Here is a 10,965-nt window from a genome sequence, read left to right on the forward strand (position 1 = left end):
TGGGTTCGCAAGATTCCGTTTCCCTTCCCGAAAGGAAATGAAATTTCCTTTCGGGAAGGGAAACGGAATCTTGCGATTTCAATGGAGACCAATTGGGCTATCTTTGCTCCATGTCCCTGCACTTGATGCCATCCCATGCCTTTCGATGGCTTTCGCTTCGGCCGTGAAATTTTTTGCATTTTTTCTTTTTTCTTCGGTATCCATGCCATGTCTCTCACATCCTCCCATCAAAGTTGTGTCTTCCTTCTTGATTTTTTCTCCTGATTTTGCCACCTCTGTGAGCTTACTTTTGCCATGTTTTGGCCCTTTGCACTGCACCGCATGGAATCCTGCTCCATTTTCTTGTAGTCACCAAATCTCCCAATTTTTTTTTTTTCCCTTCAATTGCATTTCCTTTGATGGTCTCTCCATTCCCCAGTGTTTGTGAGTCCTTCTTTGCTGTTTCCAGGATTTCAATGGCCATCAATCTTGGCAAGCTTTGCTCCATATCTCTTCAGCTGATGCCATCCCATGCTTTTTGATGGCTTTCACTTCTGCCACGATTTTTTTTTTTTTTTTTTTTAGTATCCTTTCCTTGTCTCAGATATCTTCCCCACAAAGGTGTGTCCTCCTCTTTGATTTTCCTCCTGATGTTGCAAGATCTGTGAGCTTCGTTTTGGCACGTTTTGCTCCTTTGCACGGCACCTCATTGCCTCCCAGACCATTTTCTGGTAGGCTGTCCATGTCCCAGTTTTCTGGGATTTTTGCGCTTTTTTCGGTTGCATTTCATTTCATCCTATCTCCTTTCCAGAGGCTTTCTAAGCCTTTCTTTTTGGGTTCGCAAGATTCCGTTTCCCTTTAGAAAGTAAACACTAGGAATCAAAATCCTCTCTTGTGTCTGCTCTTCTTTGCCTGGCCTATTTCTCTTCTGTTCTCAGTACTGTCTGCTTTGGCTTGGTCTGTCTCCTCTCAGGGCAGGAGGAGTCCAGGAAGTTTTCTCCTCTGGAGCCGGGGAGATTGCTCTCATGTGCCGGCTCATCCAATGCCCTTCACATTGCCATAATGTCAGTCACATCTGCATGTTTGTCACTAAACATGTATGGAGGCTCAAAATGTTTTGCAGCTTATGTTAAAGGTTAAAAGTATAACCTATTTATGACTGGTCATCTAAAAAATAAATGAGCCAGAGCAACTCTATGCGATATCAATATAGATTACACAGCAACAAAAGTAAAAATATAAAATTCATCAAATTTGTGCCTGGATATAGATAAACAGTATAAACTCTCAGACTCAGCAGCCAGAAGAGACATAATCAAGGGAAATTATTTTCCTTGTGGATTGTCACACATTTTTATGTCCTGTCAAATATCAAATACCTGCTGTTTTCTGATAAGTAGTGAATCCTGATAGGAAGTGATGTTAAAATCTCTATTACTTTGCAATGATTTGTGTATAATGTGACTTTGTCTCTCAGACCAGATTTGCTCCCATGTCGAAATGGAAACATGGTGATTCACAACTACCCAGCCCACTTGGGACATGGCTATTATAAAGTTATCTCAGGATTTTGGTAGTTTTCAGAGCAGACTTCATACAAGTTAGTAAAATGCAAAGCATAGTCAACTTCCCTTCCCAATAATAAGGTTCTAAAATGCAAATAAACATAAATATGAATATAAATAAGTGAATACTTCCAAATAACCTGATAGCTTGGCTCACAGGTCAGGCTGGTCCCAGTGTGTCATCCCAGTCTCTGCCTTCATGGAGCTAGCCCCATGTACCACTCATTTAAAACTTCCCAGGTCTGCCTGAGTATTCAGTAGCCAATTAAATATTCATTTGCAAATTAAATGATGGCTTAAAATATTGGAGCTAATCTAATTCACACCACCTGAGTACTGTGCTCACAAACTGCCTGGTAAACCAGGAGGAATGAAAATGACAGGAAACCCAGATCAGAGACGATGAATGTGGGTAAGGGCGGGGGAAAGACTGTGGTGTCTGCAGCCACACAGAAACCTGGATGTCTTTCCTTTGTTGCTTTTTATCTGGGACCACAAGACTAAGTCTATAGTCCAGTGTTTACACAAATGGTGCTACAAGCATGCTGTGGGCTCAACTGAGTTAACCGGGGATAGGTACTTAGTGCCATCTGGGATGACATGCAGTATGAGGACTCCAGCAGGGAGTCCAGAAGGACAGAGATCTCTTACAGGTGAGACTGTGGCTACCCTCTGTGGAGGGCTCAAGTACCCAGAGCATCTCAGGCCACTTTGAAATCCAAACTGTAAGAAGAGTAGTTACCTCTCAGCCTGAATCCTCCATACACCTGCCTGCCTGTGTGCCTTAAGACCAGGTGCACTATCCTCCTGCCTGTACTTCTTTTGGTGAGAGGAATACTAAACCATTCACCTTAGAACTAATGAAGAATGAAAGCCCTATTGCTTTAAGTTGCATATGTTGGCAAAAAATATCATCCAGTGAGGAGAACTAGTTAGCTGAGTGTTCTCCTTCCCACTTGGGATTGCATTTCAGGAAGAAATAGAGAAGGTGGAAGAAAGTTTGAGGTCTTCTACCTTTTGGGACATAGGGGTTTGTAACCAGGATACCATTTCTTAAAATATATCTATTTAACTGAGAGAATATGAATAGATGAACTTGCAGGGGAAAAAAAAAAAAAAAAACCTAGTTGAACTCATGTCCTACTTATTTTAAGGATATTAAGGACATGATCCTTTGTCTCTAGTAACCAGCTATAATCAATAATTTCTTTTGCTTAGAGATTTCTACATTGTTGATGACAAAAGAGAGATACAGACGCTCACTAGGATTTCTATGCTGCTCAAAGCCTTGGATATCTGAAACATCCGCACAGACCTGGCAGATATGACATACAGACTATGAAAGATAGGGAAATGAAGAGAGCATTGTTGGTTAAATCCTGGTTGTACTGCTTTCAGCAGCAATTCTCACTGACTGCTGGTTAGAGTTTCACCAAAAGAGCTTTAAATGAGCACAATTAGCATGGTTAAGGAGATCTCTCATTTACTTGACTGGTAGTAATTTCTGTCATCCTTTTTTCCTTTTAAGAATAAAATTAAAGACCATTTGCCTGATTTTTCCCGAGTCCTTCAGCAAGGATTCGAAGCACCTACAGACAGAAATTACAGACAAAGGATTAAACATTCCCATCACTATCCACTGATTCCCTGGAAACTCTGCAGAGGAGAGAAGGTGACATTATACACAGTCCAGCAAGCATTTTGAGCAGGATGTTATGCTAAGCCGGGATTTCAACATGCCTTAAGCCTGCAATATAAGAAAGAATGGACAATCAGTAAGGGAAAGTTTCTATCAAATACTTTTCTCCATCTAAGAACCTCTCTGGATAAATAAAACTTCATTTCTGGATGGGGAAGTGAGCAAGGCAGGAAACTATGTGTTAGAAGCAGATACTGCATGGAGGCTCTCATCAGGTGGCAGGAACAAAGCTACTCCATGAGTCACCTGGTGAGGGCTTTTGTTCAGTTTTCATTAGGATTTCTAAGGAGTTCATTCAAAGGGGAAAATGAGGAACAATGATGCTCAGAGTTAAGTACACAAAGAACACAAATGTATTTTCAAAAGCACAGATAAAGCAATGAACGCAAGCACGTACAAGGGGTCGTGCAGCTTCAAAGGATCACAGTATCCTGATTTGGTTGCTCCTCGCTTCCACAAAGATTTCAGGGGGAAATTATGCTCATAAACACATCCTGAACAACACAATCTCTCTCCTCCTTCTGTCCATCTGCTTCTAGTCTATACCCCCAGTCTCCTACGAGGCTCTTTCTTTCCCATTTTGTTCAATACAGAATGACCTATGCAGCCAACAATAAAGTTAGATGGAGATGAAACTTACTGTTAATGATGTGGAGGCCAAATTATTATTTAACTTTTAAATATGAACAATACTTGGCTCCAAATCTCATTTAATCTTCATGGATATCAATTATATTTTGTCATTTTTAGACCTGTGAAAATTTCATTTCTCCAAATGAGCTCAGAAGCTAACCCTCGGCCACTTAAAAAAAATGTTCTATTCTGAGATTTTTTCAATATGGATTATGAAAACATTAGTTCAATGGAATTTATATGGCCTATTTGACATTCTTTTCCCTTTAGTTGGATTTGAGATGATATTCAAAGCTGAGGCTCTTTCCAAATGCTAAAATATTTGCTCTCTGAATAAATGACCATATGTGTGAAAAGATCAGACATGGGTACATCTTTTATATAGCAACTGTTCATTTACAATGTAAACAAACATTCTTGCATTATACTATTATTATTTTTTTCACAGTATGCATTTCATTGCTGTGGATGAGACTGCCATGTTTCATGGTACCCCTAGGAAAAGAATGCAAAGATTTCTAAATGTTGTACATTCACCACCAAACACTCAGGAACAGTGGACAACAGTAAGCAATGTCTTTGAGAGGGAGCTTACCTCTTGGAGGAGGTGCTCCATAGGAAACTTCTTATCAGCCAGGCTCTGTTTTAAGGTGCATGGAGGAAAAGGCTGCTTTGGGTGCATGTATTCCTGCTTAAAGGTTTGCACAAAGCCTGATGATTGTGGTAGACAAGAAGACCTGCATCATAAGGATTACACTCTACCCTGGTTCAGCCTCCGGCCCCAAAAAAAGCACCAAAAGACCTGCAATCTTAACAAACCCAGGGCAGGTCTCAGTTCTCACCACTGCTCCCTGCCTTGCTTTGAGCAGCAAGTGAAACTGCCATTAAACGCCGTACAATAGCACCAATCTCTGCCGTCTCAGTCCTCGCTGGTTCCTGGCCCTGGGTTTGTCTTCTGACGTTTGACTGGGATCTACTTCCCAATGCAACAGTGGAGCTGAATTCCCAGCCTTGAGTCCTGACACACACAGCCTGTTTGTAGGACTTTGCAGTGGCCCCAGCTGGTGCAGAGAGGCGACGACTGTTTTTTTCCCTCCATGGTCTGGATGAGCAGCTCTGAGTGAATAGCCTGTGCAGCAGCTGTGCAGCCTGGGCCATCTCATGGGATGGGTTTTAATTTCCCCAGTTCCTCTTCATTCCACCCTCTCAGGTTTTATGTGGGTGGAGTTTTGGTTCAACCTAAATGTCTAAATCTGTTGCCTAAGAAAGAGGTGCAATCTGAGCCCCTTCCTGTATTACGTGTTCAAACTGCTGACTGCAAACACAATGGGTTTCATGGTGCTAAGGGCCACCTGTTGAAGTTGTTCAAAGGCACCCCCACCCATCTGCATTCCCCACTGTCTGTTTTCCTGCCTGTGACTCAGGCGTCTCTCTCCGAGCCACTCGCCCAGTGTGTCGGGCTGCAATCATTGCAGCGCTGAACCGATTCAACATCTTGAAAAGCTAATTAGCTTCATAAAAAATTCATATAGGCATGCAAATACTGTGGCCCAGATAAATAATTAACTGAACTCTTCCACACCAGCGCCAGCATGCTCCAAGGCTGCCCTCTCTTGCCAGGCCTGCTCAACAATTATTCAAGACATGCGTTTGATGATTTTCTTCAAGGTGTAAACCCTATGCGGCAGCTTAATAAACAACATACATTGCACAGTCAACATTGATTTACACATCTTCTGAAGAGATGATGCATGAAATGATCAGAAAAGTCAATAATGCAAGCAAAATGTATGGGCTTGAGATAAGTAACAGAAAACAAAATCAATGCCTTCCAGCTATTATCATCATGAAGTAGAGTTCATAATAGATAACATTAAGTTTGAACAAGTTGCATCATTCTAATACCTGCAATCAGCTGTCACTTCTGACAATAATTGCCAGAATGGTATTCATATACGTATATGCTGCTTCTACCTCTGGTGCTAAATGCATTTAGCTGAACAATCAGGGCAAACAATCTGACGAGCCAGATATTTTATTATTCTGACATTAAAAAAAACATTCAGACTGCAGAGCTCATTAATCATGACCTGTACTGCTATGTACATACAAATATTCCACTGAAGAAAGTCAAAAGCTTGCTACAGGCCTTCTGGAATAAGAACTGGAGGAAGATGGTCTGATGGATGGGATCACCCTATCACTAGCTCTGAGGGGTAAAATTCAGCAGAAAGAGGCAGCTGACATTATCAGAGCACCTGAGCAATGACTCAATCACACAGCACAGGCAACAATACACCTCAGCTTTTTATCCAGAGCTTTACATTGGACTCATCATATGGTTTTATATCAAGGATTTCTGATAGCCTCAGGATGCAAGCAATATGAAAGCAACAAAAGAGAAAGCTCTGACCACTGAGGGCTTGTCAACACAGGAAGCTATTGTGACACGTGGGAAGGTATGAACTCAGAGTGCAATGGCTCTGCACATTTTGAAAGCTGATAGTCTGACATGCAGTAAAGTAAACTCACAGAAGGCTGTCTGAGGGTGGAAGACATTTCTACGTGGAGAGCTGGAGTTAAACATCTATAGCACAATAGTCCTCAAACCTCCCTTTGAAAACATTTCTCACGGTATTTCAGTGCGTATAACCTGTGCCACTAAGTAAAACCTGGAAGAGTTGCCGTCAGCACGCAAGAGAGGGTGCCAAACATGGCTTGAGCTATTTGTGGAAACAATCGCCCTGTCTGCTGCACAGAGGGCTGGTAATGACAAACAGTCGCTTCCTTCCAGCCAGGAGCATGAATTTGACTTCATGCATTCATGATACAGTTTCGACCAATTGATAATTATTCAATGGCAATAAAAAATACATTGGCAGTCTCAATCCAGCTCCTCACGGAGCCATAAAATGCTCACAAAACCACAACAAACAGTGATTGTGCCCTTTTGAGAGCAGCAGAGGCACAGAGAGGGAGATGGGTTCCTCCTCCTTCCGACAAAGCGTGAGCAAATGTAGAGCCTCACCAGGAGGTGGTGGTGTGGGGAGTCTGTATCAATGTAACCGTAACTATATTTCTGTCCCTAACATTATGGGGGAAAAAGGAGAGTAAGGATGATGATGTGATGGTACAGGAGCTTTGGGGAAACTGTGCCCTGTGTTGCAGTGTCTCAGCTGAATGACTATCCCAACAAATTAATTTTACAATGCTTTTGATTTGACCCACAGATGAGAAGATGGTTTCAGCTGAGTTCTGCTTTTAGGGACCCATTCATCTCCTGAAACTAAAAGCCAAGCTCATAAAGCACAAACCCACACAAGCTAAAACCAATCAGTAGCTTCCCCAAATCCCTGCAAAGCCAAACCATTCAGTGCCACGGTGCTCTGCCAATAATAGTAACAAGTAACACTACACTCGGGCTGTAATTTTTCATATCCACTGTGCTGTTGTCATATGATTTACTGTGCTAGCACTGAAAGCCATTGCCCAAGCCCTGTCTCTGCACTCCTCCCGATTTACTTAAATCTTTTTACTTTTATCAGCCACAGGGAATGGGGACACTTACATGTAACAACTGACAATTTGAAAGAAAATACAGAGAAAAGCTGTGTAAAGCAAGTGGCTGAGATTATAGCTGTTGACTTCTAATATTATTTGACAGATGAGACTGCTGCAATTATCCTCTGCTCATGGGTTCCATTACGAGAACAAGAAGCACACAAAATAAGGGCAATTTCCCAAACAATATATAGGTCCACTTAACTTTGTCAAGAGCCATTTCTGCAAGTGAAGTCCTCCCTGGTTAAAGATACAAGGATAATGTGTTGGCAACTTCACATGAGCATTTAGTGCATTCCACATTAACTGCATTTTCAGTTGTTCTTTTCCTGCTCTGTTTGAACCAAATAGGATATTATTTCTAAAGGTATTTGTTTAAAGAACAGCATTGTGCTTACTGCTGTTCCCTCTCTCAAGAGCTCTTTTTTCTTCTTTTTTTTTTTTAAGAAGGTGTTTCAGAAAGTTTGCAGCTCACAAGATGACTCTGGATTTTTGCAGAGTCCTGCATCCTCCCGCATCATCCTGTCTCTGTGTCCCCTCTATCTCCCTGTACCAGAAGGAAAGCCACCAACCCCACACAAAGGTTCCTACTGTCTCCTTTTCCCTCCCTCTTTCTTTGAATGCTATGCTCCAGAGAGTTGTCCCAAGTCCCACACACCACCCTGCAGACCCCACCACACCCCTGGCCTGCCCCAGACCACTGCCACCTTCCCTCTCTGCTCCACTGGGACCTGCTCCCAGCCGGCACAGCCAGCAAAGAGGAATGCTGGGGGATGGTCGCGGGAAGCAAAAAACATGGCCAAGTGTTTCCTCAAGAGCAAAAAATTGTCATTCTGGGGACAGAGAATCTCTCAAACAGACCCTTCTGCATGTCCAAAAGCGAGCTCACAGTACCCAACACAGACACACCGGTACGCAAGCAGACCACAGAGGAAGGGTGAGATCTCAGGTTCCAGATTTCCCTCCAGTAATACACAACAAAGGCAGTTGTCCTCTGAAGTCTTCCTGTGCCAAGTCCAACCACTGTATCAACACAGTGGAGTGTGAAAAAAGGAACGTTAGTCCTGCTTTAAGTTGAAACCTCAACACAACAGAGTCACTACTGGCATATCCATAATATATTTTTAAGGTTGCCCCATTGCTTTGACTTGTGGAGCTATTTATAGATCAAAGGGAGTTTCTTTCTCTAGAGGGAGAAAGAAAAAAAAAGCAATGAATTTTCTGAAAGCAGAGGTGAAAAAAAATGAGAATGAAAATAAAGGGAATAACCTGTGGCCTAGGCAGTAGTTATTAATTCTTCCCTCCAGTGCAATCAGTGCTGAACCATAGCAGAGTGAATATTTTTCAGCAGCCTTCCCCAACCTCTCACATGTACTTCAATATCTTTTCCTAGATGTGCCTAGGACCTAGTGCTGCTGACCCTGGTGGGAGAAATACTACCAGAAATCACTGCAAAACCACTTCAGGCAAATCTCAAGTTCCTGATTCCCTTCCTTGGAGGCTGAAGGTGTTCATCAATTTGGGGGAGATTTTTTTTTGCCCATCCAATGTCATTCAGAAAGCTCCCATCCAGGAAACAGGTCTTGCTTTTCCTGAAATATTTCTAATCCCTTGGCTTCCATGCTAGCTTGTGGCAGTGAGTTTCATGGCTCAGTCAAGAGCAGAGTCACAGATGATGTGAGGAAAAGCAGACCTTGACCACAGACAGTAAGACACAGTTTCTCTCCATGTCCAACAGCATGATCATCCAAGGAGGAGACCTGGTAAAGGGAAAAGGCCATCACCTTCCAAGCCTACTCTGGAGGAAGGCTCTGACCCACCTGCCCTCACTTAAACAATTACCCTGGCCTAAACTAAGACATCCCACTGGAAAGCATCCTTCAGGTTGCACATGTGAAATGTCCTCAGGTGTCTGGGAATATGGATAGAGTAAATTTTTACACATTTCTGTAAGGTAAATAAGAATTATGTCAATATTACAGAAGAGAAAATAATCTCAGGAGTCAATAGGAAAGAGAAGACAAGCTAAGACCATTTAAATGTCAAACTCACAGACCCCAACATCTTCCAGATTATACCCTTTTCCTGTTGTTAGAATTACTAACTAATGACATCCAGAAAGCAGGGAACAAAATATGTGTTATTTATATTTTTTTTGCCTTTTACTTTCCACCCTTCACCACACCACTAGGCTTTTCCAAGAGGCGAGCTGGCTCTTTCCTGGAAAGTGACCTTTGCTGGAGGGCAGGCAGATGGCAGCAGCCCCAGACAAGCTCAGTTCTCCTCCTTGACCATGTGTCACTCAAAAGCCTTGAAGATCTCTGTGCTGAAGACCCCAGGTCTCCTCCTGAATCTGGGTCACTGGCAGCACAAAGCCCTGCTGAAGGCACCCACGTGTGACGCAGACCCATGAAGGACCATTCCCCATCTCAGTGATGGCCAAATCTGCACTGTGCAATTGCAATGATTTGAGCTTCAGGGATTTTTTTTCTTTTTTTTTTTTTTTTATTATTATTTCTTGTTCAGCCCTTGCAGTCTTGGTCTCTTTAGCACAGATCTCCTCACAAAGGCAATCCTTGTACCAGAAAGCCTCAGATTTGCCCTCAGCTCTTCCATAGGCATTGATTAGGGGTCTTTTTTCTTTTTTCCTTAAAAAAAAATCAAAAAAGAAAAGGGACATGATTTTAAACTAAAATAGAATGAAGTGCATTGTACAAAGGATTATTTCAAGTAATTCTCCTTGAAACTGTAACAAAGAAATGTTTCCTGGGGATTAAATGGACTGTCAGGTAATCAGAAAAGTTGTTTTAGGTTTTCCTCAAGAAGAAAAGAAGCATTTTGGATGGATTTTGTTTCTGGTGCTTTGTGACACTTTACAGCTTATTCCCTCATGTCACACACCAGTTTATTTCATTATTCATAAACATGCTGAATGCCAAATTTATCACAGAAGCTATGGGGCTCTTACACACTCAGCCACTAAGCCCTTTTCTCCCCTTCTCATTGCAAATGCAAGGACCCAGCACTCTCAATATTCTTCCACAGGGATTTTCTTCTAACCACTGCTCATCCTACTACCTTTCTTGTTATGTGGGTGGGATTCCTGGTATTTTACACACTATGCAGGACACTCAGATGGTCGTGAAGGAGAAATTGCATGCAAGAGAGAATGAATTTGTCCCTGGGGTTGAAGTGCAGAGAGCCAGCACCCAGGGAACCTTGAATACAGTCTGAGTGCAGTCCTTACTCCTCTGTGGAGCACATGGGGTGGTAACACTAAAGCCCACTCCCACCATCAGTCCCAGGATGTCTCCGAGACCTGGTCTGGGCTCTCTCACCCCACATCTACCTTGCTTGGCACCACAGGGGACAGGCTGCCCCTTCTCAGAGCAGGGACACAATTTCCACACAGAGTCTCTCTTCCACCCCCAACAGCTGCATGCTCCTGCCTAACCTGCCACCTAAGGGATACCTTAAAATGGCCCAGGTCTGTCCTCCAGGACAGGCATCAGAAGTGCCTACAAGCAG

This window comes from Motacilla alba, chromosome 3 (assembly GCF_015832195.1).
Source record: "Motacilla alba alba isolate MOTALB_02 chromosome 3, Motacilla_alba_V1.0_pri, whole genome shotgun sequence".
NCBI classification, from domain to species: domain Eukaryota; kingdom Metazoa; phylum Chordata; class Aves; order Passeriformes; family Motacillidae; genus Motacilla; species Motacilla alba.